Source organism: Rhinoderma darwinii, chromosome 5 (assembly GCF_050947455.1).
Source record: "Rhinoderma darwinii isolate aRhiDar2 chromosome 5, aRhiDar2.hap1, whole genome shotgun sequence".
Classification (NCBI taxonomy): Eukaryota; Metazoa; Chordata; class Amphibia; order Anura; family Rhinodermatidae; genus Rhinoderma; species Rhinoderma darwinii.
The window spans coordinates 60595339-60620163 of NC_134691.1; the positions used below are offsets into that span (position 1 = coordinate 60595339).

Sequence of the window (24825 nt, forward strand, 5' to 3'; positions counted from 1 at the left end):
TAGGCAATTTTAGCTATATGATTACATTTATCTATAGACGATACTGCTAACACCACATAAGATCCGAGGAGCTCAGACATGTTAAGTGGGAGCTCTATTCCCAATGCAATTGAATTTAAAAACTTGTGGTGATAAAGAAAACGTCTAGAGCATCTCCGCTGAATACATAGTTATAGATAAGAAAGTATCTCAAGAGACGGGCATAAACCTGTGCACCTTTCCAAATGTTCAAATACTACTCGTCTCTTACACATAATGGAGTCAGTCATTGTATAGCTTGATTCCAAGAACATATTACTCATACTATAAAGGCAGCACATCCGGCTGCTATAGGGCCACTGGAGTGAGGGTCCCTAGCCCAGGTTTGGTGCTTCCCTTATTTTAATAGGTGTTGAGAACCTTTGCAGGTCCTGTGGGAAATTAATGCAAGGATTATGGGAAATGGGGGACAAACAATGGTTAGGGGTTTGGTAGAGTTACCCAGCACCAGAAAAAGTGTCCATTATAATCTTTGCTATGGGGCCCCCTTACATTTATACTTATATTTTATACTTGTCATTTTTTACCCTTTTAACCAATTTTCTTTAACAATCCAAAACATGTTCAGTTAGAGGTAGTATAGGAAGATTGTGAGCCCAAGTGGAAATAATGTCCCATGTGATTCTGTGTGATTCTATGTATAGAGCCGCTGGATATGTTGGCGCTATATAAATTGATAACGGAATCACAATGTTGGACAATCAAGTTGTATCTTAAACAATAATTTGTATATTTTATTGTATTCAAGAAAACTGTAGAGTTTTTACGTACAGTAGTGTTCAAAAAAATAGCAGGGAGCTTAGAAAATCAAATAAAGTGCAAAATAATTATAACTTTTATTTGCCTAACTGCAAATGCGCTGGAAATACTGCACATCCAATTCCAAATCAAAACAATGACAACATTTATCCAGTTTGTTTTAATCCTTCACAGAAAGTAGAGAAAAAGGAATATTAGGCTGTTCAAAAAAAATGCAGTGCCATAATTTTTCTTTAAAAACCCAAGAATGTAATGTATAAACTGAAAACATGTTTCAGATTTCACTTTTCTGAACTAATATTTTGTGGCATAACCATTGTTTCTGAGAACTGCTTGATATCTGTGTTGCATGGAGTCGACCAACTTCTGGCCCCTCTGAACAGATATTCCAGCCCAGGAAGGTTGACCTACATTTCACAGTTCTTCTGCATTTTTGGGTTTTGGCTCATAAAACACATTTTTGATGTCACCCCTAAAGTTCTCTATGGGATTGAGGTCAGGGGATTGGGCTGCCCACTCCATTACCTCAATCCTGTTTGTCTGTAAGCAAGATGTTCGATTACTGGTGTGTTTTGTGTCATTGTCGTGTTGAAACACCCATTTCAAGGGTATTTCTCCTGCGGCATAGGGCAACATGAACTCCTCAAGTATTTTGATATATTCAAACTGATCCATGATCCCTTGTATGCGATAAATGGGCCCAACACCATGGTATGAGAAACATCCCCATATGATGATTTTTGCAGCACCATGCTTTACTGTCTTTACAGTGTACTGTGGCTTTAATTTAGTGTTCGGACGTCGTCTGACATATCGTCTGTGGCCACTAGACCCAAAAAGACCAGTTTTGCTTTCATCAATCCAGAAAATGTTGCGCTATTTCTCTTTGGGCCAGTCAATGTGTTCCTTGGCAAATTTTAACCTATTCAGGACATGCCTTTTTTTCAACAATGGGACTTTGCGTGGAGTTCTTGCTGGTAACTTGGCTTCACTTAATCGTCTTCTGATTGTAGCAGAACTCACTGGTAACTTCAGATCTTCTTTGATCTTTCTGGTAGTAATCATTGGCTGAACCTTTGGCATTTTGGCTATTCTTTGATCCATTTGAACAGTAGTTCCCGGCTTCCATCTGCGTCTTTCAGGTTTGGTTGCCACTTCAAGGCATTTCAGATCATTTTATTGAGCAGCCTATAATTTGCTGCACTTCTCTATATGTTTTCCCTCTCCAATCAAAGTTTTAATCAAAGTACGTTTTTCATTAAAACAATGTCTGGAACGACCCATTTTCCCCAGTACTTCAGAAGGAAATGCACTATAACCAACATGTGCAACATTTGCCATCCTTCTACCTTAAATAAGGAGCACAATTGACACCTGTTATTCCACAGAATGAAGGACTTCACCAATTTAATTCCTCACTGCTATTATTTTGAACAAGCCCCTTTCAATGAATGATTCAAATACTTAGAATGAGCGGCACGCATGTCCTAATTGTTGGATCTGCTTTATTTCTACTACTCTACTACACTTACAAGTCAATTACTTGCTATGTATAAATATCACTTCTACCAAAACATTGTTTTATCAGGTTAACTGGTTGCCGACACAGGACGAGAATACTCGTCCTGAGCAGCGGGTACTTCGCGCATTTGGACGAGCATTCTTGTCCTGTGTGACAGCCGTGTCCACACACGTTCAGGAGCAGGGCAACGGCTGTAATACACAGCTGCAGCCCCGCTCTAACGGCGGAGAGAATGGAAACCTCTTCTCTCCGTCGTTAACCCCTTGAATGCCACGATCAAAGATGATCGCAGCATTCAACGTAAATAAGAGAACGGGGACTTCCCTTTGACCGCGTCATAGAAAGTCCCTGTGATGCGATCAAAGCCCATAACTTGTATGGCCAGACAGTCTAGGGTCCATTGAAGTACCCCAGGGCTGTCTGATTATATTTCCTGTTAGTAGCAAAGAGGAGAAAGGATCCAGTGATGCGTGGTATAGGTGGGGGAAACTCCATTCCCACTTTATTGAAAAATAATCACACAAAGTAAGGAGAAACACCAGGAGGATGACAAGGTGATCAGAATGGCAAAAAATGAAGCCTACGCGTTTCAAGCACTGACTGTGCTCTTAATCATGGCTAAGACCATTTTTTGCCATTCTGATCACCTTGTCATCCTCCTGGTGTTTCTCCTTACTTTGTGTGATTATTTTTCAATAAAGTGGGAACGGAGTTTCCCCCAGCTATAACACGCATCGCTGGATCCTTTCTCTTCTTTGCTACTATTACCTGCCGTGTGCCGTCGCGGTTGATCCGGGCGATATTGGACACAGGAGTGTGGAGCTGGTGAGCTGGAGGTTTCCTCCCATTCCATTTTCCCTGTTATTATCACTGCATATATTTCCTGTTGTTAGGGCATACTGAGGTATGCCCTAACAACTGCCTGTGTAGAATCAGTACACAGGCTAATGTACTGGCATAAAAAATCTAAATCAAAATGAACAATCCCTCTATGGGAAAAAAAGTTACATTAATTTAAACAAAATGTAATGTTAGATAAAAAAAATTATAAAAAAAATTCACAGAAATACACATTTTTTACAATAAATAAACTTTTTCAAATATAAGTCCCAAAACATGAAATAATGTAGACATATTTGGTATCGCCACGACCGTAACAACCTGTACAATATTGATGATGTTGGACTGCTATTTTTTTGAACACTACTGTATATGTATATTCATCTTTACATTTTTTTGCACTTTTTTAATTTTTCTGAGACTTATTTACGAGCCAACCTCTAATGAAAACGCTTGACAATAAGTCTTCACTTGCTAATAATGAAAAGTGCCACATGCTTTGTATCTACACTGTGATCTTATTTTTACCTACTATATGCTGGAGAGATTTCATTGTTTTCAGTTGTTCAGGAAAACCACATGTTTTTTAAATTAAATCTTTCTCTTTTTCTAAGTAACTTAATGTCTAACATTTTTACTTAGATATTTACTATATGGATTTATCTCTTACCTTTTTGGAATCCCCACTTGTTACAACTTTTTCATTCGAGAATCCAGTTTATTTCCCAAAAACCTGCAAAAATGACAATTTAAAATTATTTCTGATACTGCTCAAAGAAGTGATGCTTATAAATTATGTGCAACACTATGTTATTACGGCTTATTTCTAGAAATATGATCAACTCTTCAGGATAAGTGCCACACAAACTATTTTGTGCAATAAAACTGCTTCATCTATTTGTTGAAATCCCCATCCTTACCTTTCTTTTCATGCAGTTATATCCCAGTCTGCAGCTATATTAATCTCAAGTATATGGAAGTGTTAGCTACTTTTTCCCTCACTGACAGAACTATGGAATTACACTTCCCAGCGCTTCTTTTTAGGGGTAGACATACAGATGTGTCCACCCTAACCTCAGCTTGAATTTGGTTAATAACTCCAGTTCCTCATGAAATCAATTCAATACAATATCGAGACATGCTAGCAAAACCCTTGACACACTGCAACCCAAATCACAACCACTGGGTGGCCACACATAGACACATATAGTATAGACATCTCGTGATAGGGTATCGCAAAATCATTTTTATTTTTTTCAAAGCTGGTCATCTCGTGCCACACATCTTCACGGTATGTTGAGATATGAGGAAAGGTAATAAAATACACATATATGTAGATTATAGAAAGCCTATGTTCAGAGAATCATTTGGTTGAGATGCTAGTAATAGAATATTTCCTTTCTTGCTCTCCTGGAAAATTCCTCACTGGTCTGCCATCCAGGCTACTAAAAGGGAGCACTTTTCTTTTTCTTTTAATATAGCAGTGACCACCCTTGCCTTGTGGGCAGCTACATAAGTTGCACATATGGTATGTCCCCCACCCCTTCTTCTAATTTGCCAACCTGAGACCTTATAGGTTATAAATTAAGCTGAAGACTCATGTTGCCTGACAAAGAGATTTGGCCACTTATACCAGATCATGTACTACGCTCTACAGCAGTGTTCTCCAACCTGTGGCTTCCAGCTGTTGAAAAACTACAACTCTCAGACAGGCGCATGTCAGCTGGAGAGCCACAGGGCAGATGGAGAGCCACAGGATCAATCAACAATGTTTCTGCAAAGTGGGGGAGATATGAAGGATTCCTCTCAGAGATCTCTAACTACTTCTATTTTAATCAATAAGAGTTGCAATGGAAACTTTTTTACTGTTGATGCACCAGTAAAAAAAAGGGAATCTGAGCTTCAAACCAAGAAAAAAAAAAAGCTCCGATCCTTGTTTAAAGCGGTTTTGAGGGAATACATGTTGATGGCCTAATATTAGGACTGTGTGAGCAGGGGTCCAACCACCAGGATCCCTTCTGCAATACCAGGTACAGCCACATGTGCAGATGTGCCACTGTGCCTGAAAAAATGTAACGGGGTTGTACGTGATGAAAAAAACATCACACCTGTCCATACGTTGTGTGTGGGATTGCAGCTCAGTCCCATTCACTTCAATGGAGTTAAGCAACAATACCAGACATAGCCCACGGACAGGTGTGGCGCTGTTTTTGAAAAAAACAAACAAACAGCCATGTATTACTAATTCTGTACAAACCCTTAAAGGGGCAGATATCAACTCCCCAGCTAAAATTGCTCTTGTCCGGTGTTTGAAAACACTTGACTAAGACATTAAATTCATCCAGGCATCCTGGGTAATTCTTGCTTATACAGACAGTCTGTTTTGTGTGAACTGTACGGATGTAGCCATCTTTAACTTGACTCTGATAACTTGCTGCAGTGTGATATCACACAACAAAAGCCATTGAAAAAAAGTCAAGATAAGGGATCTAGCCACTATTTATTTAATGCGTTAAAAGTCAAGATAAAGATGGCTACATCTGTACATGATGTTTTTTGCATGTTCTTGTTAACCATATTAAAAGATGCCGAGTTATTTTCCCCAAATGGAATCAACATGGGATACATAGTACATAGTCCGTTGACTTAATTTTCTCAAAGCAGGTAGTTAAGGTAGATAAAAACATTGCAGGTCGGAACAAGAAATTACCATGAAATCCAGAGGGCAGTATTTATTACATCGAGCAATATTCAGAATATATAGCAGTACATTCGCATGCAGCACACTTACATTTGCATAGTGATCATTGACATCATTATGACCAGTAATAACAGTGAATTGCATAAATAAATTATTTTATAATGTTCCAGAATTCATCTTTTGTCTTTTTTCCATTGCTGCAAAATAAATGCATAATAACTCTCCACTGGGTATTTATCTAAGTTAAATATTTGGTTCTCTACAATGAGAACACATTTCCTATATTTTCAGTACAACATGAGGAAAGAGAACAATTGTGGTTCTCTGTCGGAACCTGCCACTGATGAATGCTTCGGAATGAAATGAATTTCCATAATCCTTCTATTTGAAATCTTGCCATAAGAAGGAATATTCTATTTGCTGTGCATTATTTTAATTTATTGAATGATGAAATTGTTTTCCTGTGGAGGGTACGGATTCCATGCAGATTTACGCTTCACTAATTCCTGCAAGCTAACTTCCTACAAGAGCTTTTCGTAAGATACTTAGAGTGGGTCATATTTAGAAAAGATTAATATTGTATGCCTATTGTTGAGGTCATAATACACCTATGTGACTTGCTGAATAGCTCAAATCTTTTCCTAGGTAACATAACATGCACTTCTAAGCTGGAAAGTGTATGGCTAACATTTCATTTTGTTAAAATGTATTTCTAAAGCTTAAACCTAAGCGATAATTTTATATATTACACTAAGACTCTGCCAGTTTATATCCAAAATGTACAGTAATAAAAAGATTAACTAGTACATTGTATTATTTATTATCTTTCAAATGCTTAACCCCTTAAGGACGCAGCCTAGTTTTGGCCTTAAGGCTCAGAGCCCATTTTTCAAATCTGACATATTTCACTTTATGTGGTAATAACGTGGGAATGCTTAAACCTACCCAAGCGATTCTGAGATTGTTTTCTCGTGACACATTGGGCTTCATGTTCGTGGTAAAATTTGGTCGATATATTCAGTGTTTATTGGTGAAAAATTGCAAAATTTAGAGAAAATTTTGAAAAAATTGCATTTTTCAGAATTTAAATGCATCTGCTTGTAAAACAGACGGTTATACCACCCACAATAGTCACTAGTTCACATTTCCCATATGTCTACTTTAGATTGGCATCGTTTTTTGAACATTCTTTTATTTTTCTTGGACGTTACAAGGCTTAGAACATAAACAGCAATTTCTCATATTTTTAAGAAAATGTCAAATGCCTTTTATTTAAGGTACCTGTTCAGTTCTGAAGTGGCTTTGAGGGGCCTATGTATTAGAAACCCTGATAAAACACCCCATTTTAAAAACTAGACCCCTCAAAGTATTCAAAACAGCATTTAGAAAGTTTTTTAACCCTTCAGGCATTTCACAGGAATTAAAGCAAAGTGGAGGTGAACTTTGCAAATTTCATTTTTCTTGCGGAATTTCAATTTTATTCATTTTTTTTTCTGTAACACAGAAGGTTTTACCAGAGAAACACTACTAAATATGTATTGTCCAGATTCTGCAGTTTTTATAAATGTCCCACATGTGGCCCTACTACGCTCGTGGACTAAAACACAAGCCCTAGAAGCAAAGAAGCACCTAGTGCATTTTGAGTCCTCTTTTTTATTAGAATATATTTTAGGCAGCATGCCAGGTTTGAAGAGGTGTTGAGGTGCCAAAACAGTAGGAATCCCCCAATAGTGACCCCATTTTGGAAACTACACCCCTCAAGGAATTCATTTATGGTTGTTGTTACCATTTTGACCGCACAGTTTTTTCACAGCACCTATTTGAATTGGGCTGTGAAATGAAAAAAATGACATTTTTTCCAATAAAATGTCATTTGTGATCAAAATTTCTTATTTTCACAGGGAACAAAATACCCCATTTGGTTGCCCAATTTGTCCTTAGTGTGGCAATACCCCATTTGTGGTGATAAACTGCCGTTTGGGCCCATGGGAGGGCTCAGAAGGAAAGGAGCGCTATATGTTTGTTGGAGTCCAGATTTTGCTGGATTGGTTTTCGGGTGCCATGTCGCATTTGCAGAGCCTCAGGGGTATCAAAGCAATGGAAACCCACCAAAAGTGACCCCATTTTGGAAACTACACCCCTCAAGGAATTCATTTATGGTTGTTGTTAGCATTTTGAGCACACAGTTTTTTCACAGCACCTATTTCAATTGGGCTGTGACATTTAAAAAATGACATTTTTTCCAATAAGATGTAATTTTTTAGCAAAATTTCTTATTTTCACAGGGAACAAAATGCTCAATTTTGTTGCCCAATTTCTCCTGAGTGCAGAAATACCCCATTTGTGGCAATAAACTGCCGTTTGGGCCCATGGGAGGCCTCAGAAGGGAAGGAGCGCTGTGTGTTCTTTGGAGTCCAGATTTTGCTGGATTGGTTTTCGGCTGCCATGTCGCATTTGCAGAGCCCCAGAGGTATCAAAGCAATGGAAACCCACCAGAAGTGACCCCATTTTGGAAACTACACCCCTCAAGGAATTCATTTATGGGTAATGTGACCATTTAGACCCCATAGTTTCTTCACAGAACTTATTTGAATTGGGCTGGGAATTAAAAAAATATATATTTTTTCCAATAATATGTCATTTTAGCTCAAAAATTCTTATTTTCACAAGAAATAAAATACTCCATTTTGTTGCCCAATTTGTCCTGAGTGCGGCAATACCCCATTTGTGGTGATAAACTGCCGTTTGGGCCCATGGGAGGGCTCAGAAGGAAAGGAGCGCTGTGTGTTCTTTGGAGTCCAGATTTTGCTGGATTGGTTTTCGGGTGTCATGTCGCATTTGCAGAGCCCCAGAGGTATCAAATCAATAGAAACCAATCACAAATGACCCCATTTTGGAAACTACACCCCTCAAGGAATTCATTTATGGGTGTTGTGACTATTTTAACCCCATAGTTTTTTCACAGAACTAATTTGAATTGGGCTGGGAATGAAAACAAAATTATTTTTTTCAAATAATATGTAGTTTTGGCTGAAAATTTCTTATTTTCACAAGAAACAAAATACCCCATTCTGTTGCGCAATTTGTTCTGAGGGCCGCAATACCCCATTTGTTGTGATAAACTGCCGTTTGGGCCCATGGGAGGGCTCAGAAGGAAAGGGCCACCATTTGGCCTACTGGGGATTTTCTAGTGCGAAGTCATGTATGCAGAAGCACCTGAGGTACCAGTACAGTTGAAACCCGCAAGAAGTGACCCCGTTTTAAAAACTACACCCTTAAGGCATTCATCTAGAGGTGTAGTGAGCATTTTGACCGGAGACCTACACCCCATAAACTGTAATGTGGGTTCTCCCGGGTATGCCAATACCCTACATGTGGCTGTTATCAGCTGCCTGGGCACACAGCAGGGCTCAGAGGGGAAAGACGAGGGGGGATAAGCTGTGCGGAGTGCATCAGGGTAAGTAAAATTGGGGTAAATTATAAACCAAGGGATGTATGATAAATTTTAAAACACTCTTTCATACAGAGCTCTGGTTATTCGGGACACGTGTCACATTGATATATTGTGTCATCCCTTATCGCCCTCTTATAGCAGTCTTTGCACCTCTTTTGACTTTTTCCCTTCTTGCCAGTTTGGGGAACTTCCCCTGGAAAATGTTGCCGCCCTGGTACGATGCGTGTGGCCCCGCTTCCAGAAGTACTGGGTGCCCCCCCTTCTTGGTCCCTAAAGATTAGGTTCTTGATAATCACCTCTTGAAATTCCAGGAAAGTTCCCGTCTGGCCTGCACATCGACGTAGCACGTACGCATTGTACAAAGCCATCTGTATGATGTGCACGGCCAGCTTCTTATACCACACCGCATGGCGCTGTAGGGCTTCAGGGCTTGATCTTACAAGTCCATCCCTCACATGTACCTATTGTAGTCCAGGATGCAGTCTGGTTTGGGGGTGGCCTTTCCTTCATATATCCTAAACCTGTAGGTATACCCTGATACACTCGCACAGCTTATACATCTTCACGCCATACCTTGCCCTCTTACCCGGCAGGTACTGGCGGAATTGAACCCTCCCTTTAAAATGTACCAGGGACTCATCAATAGAAATACACTTCTCGGGGGTGTATGCTGGGGAAAACCGGGCACTGGAACGGTCTAATAGGGGTCTCCGTTTATACAAACGGTCAAAACTGGGGTCATCTCAGGGTGGGCACGGCTCATTATCAGTATAATGTAAGAAGCGAAGTATTGCCTCATTTATTTATTTTTTAGGTTCCAGTTCAGTTCTGAAGTTGCTTTGAGGGGCCCATATATTAGAAACCCCTATGAAATACCCCATTTTAAAAACTAGACCCCTCAAAGTATTCACAAGAGCATTTAGAAAGTTTATGAACCCTTTAGGTGTTTCACAAAAATTTAGAGCAAAGTAGAGGTGAAATTTACATTTTTTTTTTTGTCAGAAAATCCTCTTTATACCATTTTTTTTATAACACAAAAGGATTTATCAGTGAAACGCAAATTAATACGTATTGCCCAGATTCTGCAGTTTTGAGAAATATCCCACATGTGGCCCTCGGGCGGTAATGGACTGAAGCACCGGCCTCCGAAGCAAAGGAGCACCTAGTGGATTTTGAGGCCTCTTTTTTATTAGGCACCATGTCCGGTTTGAAGAGGTCTTGTGGTGCCAAAACATTGGGAACCCCCCAAAAGTGACCCCAATTTGGAAACTAGACCCCTTGAGGAATCCATTGTAGTTTTCTTGGGGTGCATGCAGCTTTTTGATCAGTTTTTATTCTATTTTTAGGTGGCGTGGTGACTAAAAAACAGCAATTGTACTATTGTTTTTTTATTCTATTTTTTTTACAGCGTTCACCGTGTGCTATAAATGACACATTCACTTTATTCTGCGTGGCGATACGATTACGGCGATACCAAATGTTTATAGTTTTTTTTTATGTCTTATGGCGTTTGCACAATAAAATACGTTTTGTAAACAATCATTCACTTTTTGTGTTACCTTATTCTAAGAGCCAGAACGTTTTTATTTTTCAAACAATAAAGCCGTGCGAGGACTTATTTTTTGCGTAACGAACTGTAGTTTCGATCAGCACCATTTTTAGGTACATGCGACTTTTTGATCTCTTTTTATTCCATTTTTTGGGAGGTGAAGTGACCAAAGAATTGTGATTGTGGTACGGTTTATTATTATTTTATTTTATTTTACGGCGTTCATCGATAAATAACGAAATAGTTTTGTAGTTCAGGCCGTTACGGACGCGGCAATATCAATTATGTATAGTTTATTTGTTTGTTTATATATTTTTATTAATAATAAAGGACTGATAAGGGAAAAGGGGGGATTTTTACTTTTATTACTTTTAAATCTTTTATTTTCTTATTTTTACACATCTTTTTTTAACTTTTTTTTTACTTTATTACTTTGTCCCACTAGGGGACTTGAGGGCAGGAGGCCCTGATCGCAATTCTAATACACTGCACTACATGCGTAGTGCAGTGTATTAGAACTGTCAGCTACTCACTGACAGCAAGCATAGTGGGTCCTGACGTTGTCAGGACCCACTAGGCTTCCGTCTATGGCATAGCCGGACGCCATTGTTTGGTGTCCGGTTGCCATAGTCACCATCGCCGGCCGCTATCGCGTAGCAGGCCGGCGATGGCAGCTTAACCCCTAAAAAGCCGCGATCTCTATAGAACGCGGCTTTTAAGGGGTTAATCGGCGGGGACACAGCGATCGGTCCCCGCTGTAGGAGCTATGACAGCTGCTGAACAAGACAGCAGCGTCACAGCTCCTGTATGTGTCGGGAGGACGGCCGTACTATTACGTCATGGAGCGCGAACGATACAGCTGCCATGACGTAATAGTACGTCAAGGAGCGGGAAGGGGTTAAAACTATTAGACAGCATCAGTAGATGTGGGCCCCTATGCACTTTCTACTCTACAGTACAAATTCACCATTTATTATTTCACATCGTTGACCAAAAACATTGGGCCCTTATCTTTTTACACGTTGATGCCAAAATCTGCAAACACTTTCTGTAGCCTTGAATAAAATTTCAATACTTCTTGACTGGTTGGTTGGTCCACTCTTTTTGAGAAAATTGATTCAGTTCTCTCAGGTTTGATGGGTGACCTCTCCCACCCAATAGTTTCAGCATTTTCCATAGATGCCCAATGGGTTTCATATCAGGACTCTTAGCAATCCATTTCTAAATTGTTCAACAACTTTCTACCTTAAAATATGAGTGAGTCTACTACATTTTTTTATGGTAGGGATGGTGTCCTTTTGCTTAAATGCATTCTCCAAGAAGACCAAGGCTTTTCAATATTTTGGTAAACTACAGTTGGGCTTTTTTTTGGTTGCCTCTTAGAAATGCGGTCTTTTTGGTTCTTCTACCATGAGGCCTGTTTTCATTTCGAGAGTGAGAAATGCTACAGCTGTAATTGTTGCACTGAGCGTGAATGTCTTCTTGGATGTGTCTTATATTTTCCTTAGTTCTTTCTATACTATTTGAGCAATTGTTCAAATTGATTTAGGCCAGTTTTCTTCTTGAGGACACATCCAAGGATGTTGGCTACAATACCGTAGGATTTTAACTTGATAATATTGGCAACAGTGGTCACAGGAATATCAAATGGTCTTGTAGCCTATCAAATGGTCTTGTAGCCTTTACAAAGACCATGCTTGGGTATTACCTTCTTTCTAACCTACTCAGAGAAGTCTCTGGTTTTCCTTCTCTTTTTTCGATGTTACACAGTGACATGAAACAGAAGAATTGGTCATTGTCTTCATTCTAAAGGGTATGAAAACATTTGTCCAGACTATTTTATAATATATTATAATGCATTCTTTTCTCCATTGCAAAAATAAAATAAAATAAACAAAATGAAAATATGAGTTATCAATAACAAAGGATCTTTTGGTTGTAACAGTTTTTAGTATGAAGGATGCATTATATGCAGGGGCGTCATTGAAATGGGATACAAACACACAGGAATCGACCAACTCACTGTGTCGCGTTGCTTGACGCTTTCTCAGGGCCTACCAGACTTTTTTTGCCACTGCTGAAAGGGACTTGTAGTAATACATGGTCAAGCTGAGTCTGCGTTGGAGAGTTGGAGATGCTTTTCTCAGTGGTTCGTCACTCGGGCTAATAAGGCATCTCCTCTGTGTCGGTCATACACCCTAATAATGGGGTATATGGATAAAGGTGGTCCAGTGGGGATAACTCTTTTAATGAGAGAAGCTGGGAAGGTAATGGAAGTGACAGTAATTTGATATTCTGTAAGATTAAATCATGGGGTGAGAAAGTCTTTTGGAGAATCTTCATAGCTTAGTGGAGGCAATGGAACTCAAATCCATCGTCTCAGCCAAAAACGACCTGACCTTTACACATTCTTGAAGATCATTGTAGCATTTTAGGTTATTGATAGGGTTTTAGAGAACTGTTCTAACAAGCAAACATTTCTCGATTTCTGAAGATCTTAAAATCATCAGTCATATTCTAAACGACTATAACGAAAAGTAAACATATTTGCTTTAGAAACTAAACTAAAAATAAATAAATAAACTGTATTTAAACAAATATAGGCCTTAATAAAAGTACAACATAATTTACAATCAAAAGCTAAAGTTTAGCTACATATTGCAGCATATAATATGTGAGTACACATTTGCAATCAGAATCAATTGACACAAAGGATGCCAAACAACAGTATGTCAGTCAGGCAATCAAGGAAAAGATTATCACTAAGGTTTCAGGGGCAAGAAGAAACTATAGGTCCTCATGCATACAACAGATCCATGTGCAGAGAGTATGTATGGTGGTATGCGGAGTCACTGCGGAGTACTACAAGATACATAGGAACTAGGTGCGCCACCATGGGGTGCTTCTGTGCGGCACTTTATTGCATAGCTATTCTGTCTTAAAATCACCTCTGTAATATGCCATCCAATGGAATAGGCCCCAATTTTTTGGGGGCAAATTCTGTATGAATCCAACAGAAAAAAAACCTTTGTATGCCTCCATATGGCTTCGGATGCATCTGGAGGTACAGTACACCCCTATAGACTTCTGGACTCTGTACAATTTGAAGCTTGTGTGGAGATATAACACAGCTATGTGCATGAGGTGCATCTGTGTGTATGTTTTTTCCAATTTTTTTTCTTTTATTTAACATCATTTTTTTTACCTGGATGACTTTTTTTCTCCCATAGGGAGATTGTTAATTTGAATCCTTATTTTTTAAATATAATGTAGTAGCATACATCTATATGCCAGTACATTAGCCTGTGTATTGTTCGTACAGACGCAGTTGTTAGGGCATACCAAAGTATGCCCTACCAACAGGAAAAATGGTCAGACATCCCTGGGGTTCTTCAATGACCCATACAGGGAATCCCTATGATACGATCATGGTCCTCCCCTTACTTTTGATTAGCGTCGATCGTGGTACTAAAAAGGTTAACGGCAGCAATCAGCGGTTTCTCTGATATTTGGCGCAAGAGCGGGGTGGCAGCTGTGTATTACAGCCGTTGCCTCCCTCTTGATCGCATGGACACCCTTGCTATGCATGCGCGATCAGCAGGATGAGTATGCTTGTCCTCATGCAACAACGTTCTGCTGCTTATGACGAGTATACTTGTCCACAGTCAGCAACCAGTTAAGCCAATTTATTCAGAATTCAATACAGGCTCCATAGTAGACAAAAATAAGGGGTCCCCATCATGGCAGTGCTGGCGGTACTGCATCACAATGGGGCCCTAGGGACCCATAAGGTTTCACTTTGGTGAAACTAACAGGCCATTTCTTCTACCAAAGTAAAATCATGGGGGCACAGCCGCTTCCAATCACACAATTACTGCTGCCAGTCACTCGTCCGGCCCCCTCTTCTACTCACCTATCCTTCCCCTTCACATTGACATGACGTGAAGCATAACTGCATGTGTGGAGGGAAGGAGGAGGCGTAGTCCTAATTTATAGCGCTGCGGCAGTTCTCTGTGCCCGCTGCTATTTCTCGAGTCTGGACCACGTCAGTGCAGCATTCACCCCCGGGAAGGGAGGAGCCTGGAGCCAGTTGCAGCACTTTTGACACAATGATTCAGAATTAGCTGTGTCAGACAGACTGCTTAATAAATGGCAGACTGTGGGCGAGAGGGAGTTGAGGAAGAGCTCCTGAAGCTGCTGCCTGGCTCTGCACAGACAGCAGCTTCAGTCTCAATTTGCATCATTATAATTTAGTTTTTTAAATCTTTTATTTTAACCACTATTCTCCCTAACCCTCCCTTCGGAACCCAAGCCAGGTTCATTTTTTTTTCCTTGTAACCTTCCTGCCTTATTAAATAGAATCTGTCATCAAATTTATTCGGCCCTATCTGAAGACAGCTTAAAGAGGCTCTGTCACCAGATTTTGCAACCCCTATCTGCTATTGCAGCAGATAGGCGCTGCAATGTAGATTACAGTAACGTTTTTATTTTTAAAAAACGAGCATTTTTGGCCAAGTTATGACCATTTTTGTAATTATGCAAATGAGGCTTGCAAAAGTCCAAGTGGGTGTGTTTAAAAGTAAAAGTCCAAGTGGGCGTATATTAGGTGCGTACATCGGGGCGTTTTTAATACTTTTACTAGCTGGGCGCTGTGAAGAGAAGTAACATCCTCTTCTCTTCAGAACGCCCAGCTTCTGACAGTGCAGATCTGTGACGTCACTCACAGGTCCTGCATCGTGACGGCCACATCGGCAGCAGAGGCTACAGTTGATTCTGCAGCAGCATCAGCGTTTGCAGGTAAGATCGACTTACCTGCAAACGCTGATGCTGCTGCAGAATCAACTGTAGCCTCTGGTGCCGATGTGGCCGTCACGATGCAGGACCTGTGAGTGACGTCACAGATCTGCACTGTCAGAAGCTGGGCGTTCTGAAGAGAAGAGGATGTTACTTCTCTTCAGAGCGCCCAGCTAGTGAAAGTATTAAAAACGCCCCGATGTACGCACATAATACACGCCCACTTGGACTTTTACTTTTAAACACACCCACTTGGACTTTTGCAAGCCTCATTTGCATAATTACAAAAATGGTCATAACTTGGCCAAAAATGCTCGTTTTTTAAAAATAAAAACGTTACTGTAATCTACATTGCAGCGCCTATCTGCTGCAATAGCAGATAGGGGTTGCAAAATCTGGTGACAGAGCCTCTTTAAAGTAATGCCAGAGATACCAGCGCTATCACTTACTTTGCAATAATCAGTAGTTTTCATAAAATTTCAGTTTATCATACTGTGATCGGTAGAAAGCTGTCAATCAACGGTGGGTGGGCACCAGGTGGGCGTCAGAACACACAGCTCATAAATATTGAGGACAACAGAGTGTGAAGGATGGAGTGGACAGAAGTTAATGTTTATAATAATTTTCTTTCTTTAATAAAATATAGACTATAGAGTTGTGTACATAATTGTGATGAAGCAATAGTAATAGGATTAGATAAGTATACGTGGCAAGATGGCCCCTGAACAGGGACTACGCACTAATAAAATAACAAGTCACTTCCTGGTATGAACAAACTATGAACTATGAAGACATATCTAAAGGACCAGATAAGGGTGAACCTATCCAAGGATGACACAAAGTAACAAGAGGCTTACAGTGATACGTGCTTTTATAAAAGTGTGATAACATGTACCCACCCCCAGGAGAAAGGGGATATAGAACAAATGTGTGTAATAAATCAGTGACGCCTGATGCTGAGTGAGGAGCTTTATACCAGACTCTGTGTGGTGTGATTCCTTTCGTACGAACTCAGCGTATTATCCCTGCCGGTTGAGACTGATTAGTACCCGAACATTTTGGCGCTCGACGTGGGGCCACACTCGAGGGATAAGCCGTGTCCATGATCGACGACCCCCAGACGCCTCAACATCGAATCGCCAGCCACGCTCCCAGGAAGTCTGATCAGCTTCAAATAAAACACGGTAAGGTTAAGTTCATTTTTATGAATATTGGCTCTTATCCGTGTGGGAGAGTGAGCAGGTGATAAGATACCGAGGTATTTGGAGTCGATCCCGGCCACACTCTCAGCGACAGAGAGTTAACCCGCTGTGTGGCTCCAAGAATCATAGTATAGATAGTCGCGTCTCGCCGGCATAGGTGATAAGTATAAGTGTAATAATTTAATTCGTCGCAGGGTATAGTTTGATACCATTAAGACGACAGAGACAAATAGTCGCAGGGTATAGTTTGATACCATTAAGACGACAGGTGTAAGTGTAATAATTTAATTAGTCGCAGGGTATAGTTTGATACCATTAAGACGACAGAGTTTTGTGTTCAGAAACATCGAGAATAAGGTTTCATTCTCAGGACGGTGTTAAATATAGAACAGTATGTTTAATGTGTTTAAAAAAAAAAAAAAGACAGGCAAAGGAATGTGGTTCATTAACCGCAAAAGAGATAGTAGAAAAAAGAGAAGGCAAGAAGAATGTAGAAAATAGTAAGAAAGTTATGCACATATGTGGCATATTTATAGATGGAAGAATGGGCTGCAGCTCTTAGGGAAAACAAGGGAAGATTAAGTGACGAAGGAAAGTTAGATGAAGCATTAGCTTGGCAAAGAACAGCCATAGCCATAACTAAAGACAAGTTTACTGAGCAAGAAATACGAGACAGAAAGGGTAAAATCATCAAATATGTGTATTACAAAGAACGTGTCCAGCCACCGCCCTATAATGGCGACGGTGGAATTCTAACTTCGTGGGAGTGTCCCAGTTGTGGTCAACAGAACCCGCCCCAAGTTGAATATTGTGTATCATGTCACTTTCCACGCCCCGATCCTCCCATATATGCCACGCCTTCGGCACCACTCCCCGCCCCAGGAGGCCATCTTGGTACACCTAAACCTGTTGTTCCGTTATATCCGGTACTCACACAAGAAGGTGGATTTTATAAGCCCCCTCCGGAGGATGTGGCCACGCCCGGCCCAACCAAATCAGTATGAAATAATCACCTTGTTAATTTTGTCATTTGTAGTGTTTTTTCTATTTACAGAAGTTCCAGCCTAGTTCACTGATGAAACAACACGTCATCATAATATAGACATTAACGTAGATAATTCCTGTACAATGGTGTGATAAATGATTGCAGATACGTATGTTGTTTTGCCGGCATTGAAAGTGTTAAGATTGTGAGAAGTTGTGAGAAATGAGTGTGTGACCTCCCTCCCTCCTTCCCCCCTAAAGTGTGCTGTGTTTGGGAGGAGGAGGAGGGGGGCTGACTGGGTGCAGTCTGCAGGGCTGATGAGACAAAGGGATTTCAATATGCACTGCTGAGATATATATATATCAGTAATGTCTACAAACCTAAATACATTTCTTCTCTTTTGCGCAAGCGCTGTTGGTTATAAAAGTTACGATATTTATGTGTTATGATGTGATCAGATTTCATGTGTTTTGATGTTAATTCAGATGTATTAAACTACAGATACTGTGAGACACCGGGGTTTGAAAATGTATGTGCCCCCACCGTTCCCTATTTTTATATACAGTTTATTGGTTTGCAGTAATTAATGTGATCAGAGATAATATTTTCTGTTTTATTGAATAACTAACTACAATTGTTCTATTTTTGATTTCATATAGAAATTATGTCATTGTAAAGATCAAATGTATTTTGTCAGGAAAAAGTCATTTTTGTTTCAGGCTGTTGTACATTACAGGGGGTTAAATTAGTGTTATGTTGAGATGTAGTTTTGAACTCTGCTACATCACTCTCGCAGAGTCCACAAAGGGGGGAAGGGTGAAGGAACTGATCAGGTACAATTTTGGTTTATGTGTAAGAGACCATCCCCCTCCAGCAAAGTTACACAGGAGGCGATGTGACATCACTCACACGAGTCTTTATGGATTTAGATGAGGGAGAAGGCAAAACAAAACTTGTCTGGACATTGTTAATTTGATGTAAAGTTTTTAGGGATGTTTTATTTTTATTTGTTTTTGTATGAATCAAGTATTTGCAGAACCTGATAAAAGTGAGATTCTCAAAGTATTCTGGATTATCAGCTGAATGAGGAGGAGTTGTGTTTGGTAGCGGCTTGTGACACCAATCCATGGAGTACCTCTACGCAAGCATATACTTTGTACTGTACTGAACAAAATGGACATGCCACTGCAGTTCTCACACAAAGTCATGGACCACAGCAGCGCCCGGTAGCATATTATTCAGCTAGACTAGACCCTGTGGCCCGAGGTTCCCCATCATGTGTGAAAGTTATTATTGCTGTAAATTCAATGCTAAACAAGGCCTCAGATTTGGTCCTGGCATTTCCACCACATGATATTACTGCTATTCTAACTCAAGTACAACCTAAGCATTTGTCCACTGCAAGACATTTGAGATTAATCTGTGCGCTTCTTCTCCCTGAGCAGGTTACTTTACACCGCTGTACTACATTGAACCCAGCTACCTTACTGCCTTTGGAGCAAGGGGGAGAAGACGTAGGTAAAGTATGGTCACAATTTTTGTCTGAAACTGATGAACATGATTGTATGGCCCTTATGGCCCAGGAAACAGTGGGGTTCGCACATGTAAAAGATACCCCACTCCAAAACCCACCCAGACCTAGATACTCTTTGTGGATGGTTCAAGGTATTTTGTAGAAGGATCTTTTCTTACAGGATATGCAGTAACCACCGAAGATGTAGTCCTAGAAGCAGCCTCCTTACCAGCGTCCCGCTCAGCACAAGAAGCGGAGCTTAAGGCCCTGGCAGCAGCATGCCAACATGCAGAAGGAAAGACAGCAAATATATACACTGACTCTCGAAGTAGCAGTAGTAAACATTAAAAGCTCACACCAAGGTGAGTTCACCAGAGACAAAAGGAAATGCTTTGGCAGACCAAGCCGCAAAAGCAAGCAGCACAGAAGCTACCCGTGTTAGCAGCCGTATGTCAGATAAAAGATCCAGAGGAAACAAGACCAGCTGTAAGCCCGGAACTACTGCAAAAACTTCAAGGACAAGCAGCAAAAGAAGAAAAAGACAAGTGGACGGCCCAAGGAGCAACGCTACGAAAAGATGGCCTCTGGCAATGCCAGAATAAACTGTGCATGCCTAAGACAATGTTCCCAATGATGGCCCAAATAACACATGGAGCGACTCACCAATCAAAAACGGCAATGATGGACTTGGTAAACAAGGTGTGGTATGCCCCAGGGTTTAGTGTGATGGCCAGCAGTTTTACACAAGGATGCATGATCTGTGCAACACATAATATTGGAAGAACTGTAAAAGTACCACAGAAGCACACACCCAGACCTATATATCCGTTCCAGAGACTGCAGATAGACTATATTCAACTACCCAAAGTTGGTACCTAGGAGTATGTGCTTGTTTGTATTGATCTCTTTTCAGGATGGCCAGAAGCTTTTCCAGTAACCAAAGTTACAGCCGTAGCCCCAGCAAAGAAACTGATCAACGAGGTGGTGTGCAGATATGGAGTTCCAGAGATGATCGAGAGCGACAGAGGAACTCATTTTACGGGTGAAATCATGAACCATGTGTTGTCAGCTCTAGGCATAAGTCAAGCCCTACATACACCATACCATCCACAAAGCAGTGGGAAGGTTGAGAGACTAAATGGGACTCTCAAATTGAAAATCCAAAAAGCAATGGTAGAAAACGGGAAACCATGGACCGAGTGTCTACCATTAGCCTTGTTCTCAGTAAGATACACGCCCACAAAAAGAACAGGTCTCAGCCCATATGAGATCTTATTTGGGTCGGCTCCCAGATTAGGATGTTATTTTCCACAGGTGCTCCAAATGCAGTATGGTAGACTAACAGATTATGTATCAACGCTTGACAAACAATTGACCAAGGTGCATGCACAAGTCTTTGCTTCCATTCCAGGTCCTGATTCAGTTGAAGGGACGTATAAGCTAGAACCAGGAGATTGGGTCATTGTCAAAAGACACGTGAGGAAGAGCCTTGAGCCACGGTTTGATGGTCCTTTTCAAGTTTTGCTCGTTACAAGCATCTCAGTGAAGCTCGAAGGAAAGGCAAGCTGGATTCACGCCAGTCATTGTAAAAAGGTTCTTCAGCCAGAAGAATGAAGATCTTTGCGGTGGTTGCGGCGGTTGTTGCGTGTGCTCTTATACAAAAAGGCAGAACTGCTACTCCTGTACACGTAATCAGTACAGAATCACTGGAACAGTTCAGGACAGGGTGGGCGAATGCCACAGTGGATAGAAAGCAGGGTAACTACACCTGTAAGGCCAATGCCCCGTGTTATACTACAAATGTGACTACAACCGAAGGGACTTGGAAAAAAGGACCACATGGAGGGACTGTGTACCTTCACATAGACAAAACAGCCAACATTAGCATACAAGAAGAGACGCCGGGGCTGTTGCTTTGTTGTTATGAACCAGATTTACAGTATCTACAGAAATATACAACCAGTAAAAATAGAAACAAAATGATAAATAAGACTTACGAAAGATGCAACAAGGAGAGGCTCAACTCTACGATTGTAATAAAAGAAACTGATAGGATGATATTATGTATGAATAATAGCCAAATAAGAAATAGAAGATATTTTGTATTCTTGATAACAATTTTAAGAGATAGTTTTAAGCCACATATAACAGTACAAAGTCTGGAAAGAATCCCACACACTTGTAAGAGCGCTGTAACCCAACAGCAGAAAAAGAATGTACACTTCAATATTTCCTTCCCTGAATCCCCCAGCTGTCATAGACAAAAAAGAGAATGGTATGACCCGCTATTAGGAGGGGTAGGAACGGGATTAGGAGTATTGAATGGTATACAGTTAGAAACAGTTCGGCGGATAGAAGGGAACTGGAAGGGAGAATGCACCCTGGCGAAAGCGATCATGCCTTTTCATATACTCTCTGAGACCCAAGAGACCACCTCTCAAAATAGTCACATATTTACAAGGGAAAAAAGAGATCTGAAAGGAAGTTTTGACCCCCATGTGTATATAGATGCTATAGGAGTCCCAAGGGGGGTCCCAGATGAATTCAAGGCCCGGGATCAGGTAGCAGCTGGATTTGAATCATTAATCCCTATGATCACAGTTAACAAAAATGTAGATTGGATAAATTATATCTATTACAACCAGCAACGGTTTGTTAACTATACTAGGGACGCTTTACAAGGTCTAGCTGACCAGTTAGGACCCACATCTACTATGACTTTCCAGAACCGTATGGCCCTTGATATGATACTAGCAGAAAAAGGAGGCGTTTGTGCCATGATAGGTACTACCTGTTGTACTTTTATTCCAGATAACACAGGACCAAACGGCAAAGTAACCATGGCAATCAAACAGATTGTTTCTTTATCCGAGGAATTAAAACGAAATTCAGGTTTCACAGACCCATGGGATCAGTATTTCTCATGGTTAACCGGATGGCAGAAAATTCTGGCCCAAATTGGGATTGTAATCTTAATTTTTCTAGTGCTTTTCGCAGTTATTGCTTGTTGTGTATTACCATGTATAAAGAAATTAATGACTAAAACTATAACTGAAGTAACTCCCACTTTTATGTTTTCTTCAGAAATTGAAGGACTTTTACCAACTCCATCCATGAAAACAACCACCCTTTATCGAGACTATTGTTCTGAAGATGAATAGATAGTGTAGGGTGTGCACCGACTCTTTAAGTCCAGCTACAAAGGGGGGTCTCCTAATAGGGGAGGCTCGTCTCAAACTGGTGAAAAAATCCTTTTACTCCCCTTTCCCAGAGCACGGACACACTTAGGTTAAGAAATGAAGAAAATAATGATAAAAGGGGGGACTGTGAAGGATGGAGTGGACAGAAGTTAATGTTTATAATAATTTTCTTTCTTTAATAAAATATAGACTATAGAGTTGTGTACATAATTGTGATGAAGCAATAGTAATAGGATTAGATAAGTATACGTGGCAAGATGGCCCCTGAACAGGGACTACGCACTAATAAAATAACAAGTCACTTCCTGGTATGAACAAACTATGAACTATGAAGACATATCTAAAGGACCAGATAAGGGTGAACCTATCCAAGGATGACACAAAGTAACAAGAGGCTTACAGTGATACGTGCTTTTATAAAAGTGTGATAACATGTACCCACCCCCAGGAGAAAGGGGATATAGAACAAATGTGTGTAATAAATCAGTGACGCCTGATGCTGAGTGAGGAGCTTTATACCAGACTCTGTGTGGTGTGATTCCTTTCGTACGAACTCAGCGTATTATCCCTGCCGGTTGAGACTGATTAGTACCCGAACAAGAGCAATGCTGAGCATGTAGTCCTCAATATTTATGAGCTACCGCTCCCGCCCCCTACCAGCGCTGATTGACAGCCTTCTCCCTGTGCGCAGTATTGGGAGAAAGCTGTCAATCAATGACAGGAGGGCAGGGGGAGCAGCAGCTCATGAATACGCTCAGCTCGTGTTGCAGGAGATAACAGTGATTTTATGAATACTACTGATTATTGCAAAGTAAGTGACCCAGTGCTGGAATCAGGGTCTCTGTCACTACTTTATGCTGCCCTCAGATAAAGCTGTATAAATCAAGTGACAGATTCCCTTTAACAGATTCCCAGACACATACTGTGTATCCCACCTGCCCCTGCACAATGCCCTTGCCAAGGTGTGTTTCCTCCCTTGCTCCATTCCCACACAACGCCACTGCAATCTTTTGTCTCCTTTATGCCATTGCCCCTATGCCCTAACAGGGGCCCTGTTACTTTGTCGTGGACTCCCTTCCCCCTATAGAGCTCCTGACACCTTGTATCATCCTTCCTGCGGCTTCCGTCCCAAAACAGGAGCTCTGCTAACTTTTGTCCACACCCACAAAAGACACAGAGCCCATGATCATACTTGCCAACAGTCCCGAATTTGCCGGGACTGCCCTGAATTTACAGAGACAGTCCCCGCAAATTACTGCCCCGGTAACTGCTACATTCAATTGTATCTGTGTCCTCGGGACGCAGACACAATTGAATACTATGGAAGAGATGGAAACTATCCGCTTCCTGCTCTGCCATTCCCTACTCCTGGAGTGGAATCCACGGCCAATGCGTTGCCGACGCGCTGGCTGGTGATTCCGCTCGTAAACGTAGCCCCTGACTTCACTGTCCATACAAGGGAAGTGATGTCAGGGTCACCTCCTGCAGCGGTATACCTGGACAGAGCATTGCAGACGTGCTTGCCTGGGATTCCTCTCATAGAAGGAGCCACTGACGATGTCACTGTCCATATATGTCGGCAACGCTCTGGCTGGGGATTCCCCTCCTAGAGGGAGTCACAATGGCTCTATCTACAGGGAGGGGGTGGGTGGCGATATCTACAGGGGTAGTAGGTGGCACTATTTACAGGGAGATGTGTGTGGCACTATCTACAGGGGGCTGCGTGGTATCATCTACAGAGGGGTTGTGTGGCATCATCTACAGGGGGCCTTTGTGGCATCATCTACAGGAGGGCTGTGTGGCATCATCTACAGGGGGGCTATGTGGCATAATCTACAGGGGGGCTGTGTGGCACAATCTACAGGGAGCTGTGTGGCTCTATCTACAGGGGGCTGTGTGGCACTATCTAAAAAGGAGATGTGTGACACTATCTACAGAAGGCACTATGGCACTATCTACAGGGGGGCCATGTGGCACTATCTACAGGGGGCACTGTGGTATTATCTGCAGGAAGCAGTGTGGAGCACCATCTACAAGGGGTACTAAGTGGAAGTCACAACTAACATAGTGTTACTACTTGGGATGAACCTCTGTTGCAGGCAGTGAGGTGTAGCACAGTGTCACCCCACAACTTTCAGCTGTCATGAGAATAAAATATGCTATCTGCGGAAGGTTTTGTTTTTTTATTTTTGCAGATAGATTTCCAATTCAGTGCTCTTTATTTCTATCAGTTTTCCTGTTGAGTTAATTGCTGTGACCAGCACCTG

The 24825-nt window shown here is 41.1% G+C and overlaps 1 protein-coding gene across 3 annotated transcripts in view; it reads right to left on the minus strand.

Annotated features, from left to right (window-relative positions):
- RALYL (RALY RNA binding protein like) overlaps positions 1-24825 on the minus strand; it is a 595378-nt gene that overhangs the window by 392343 nt on the left and 178210 nt on the right. For all 3 annotated transcript variants that reach the window (XM_075826067.1, XM_075826069.1, XM_075826068.1), the window contains exon 2: positions 3831-3893. The gene's annotated coding sequence lies outside the window, so the exon portion shown is untranslated. The remainder of the gene's footprint in view (positions 1-3830; positions 3894-24825) is intronic.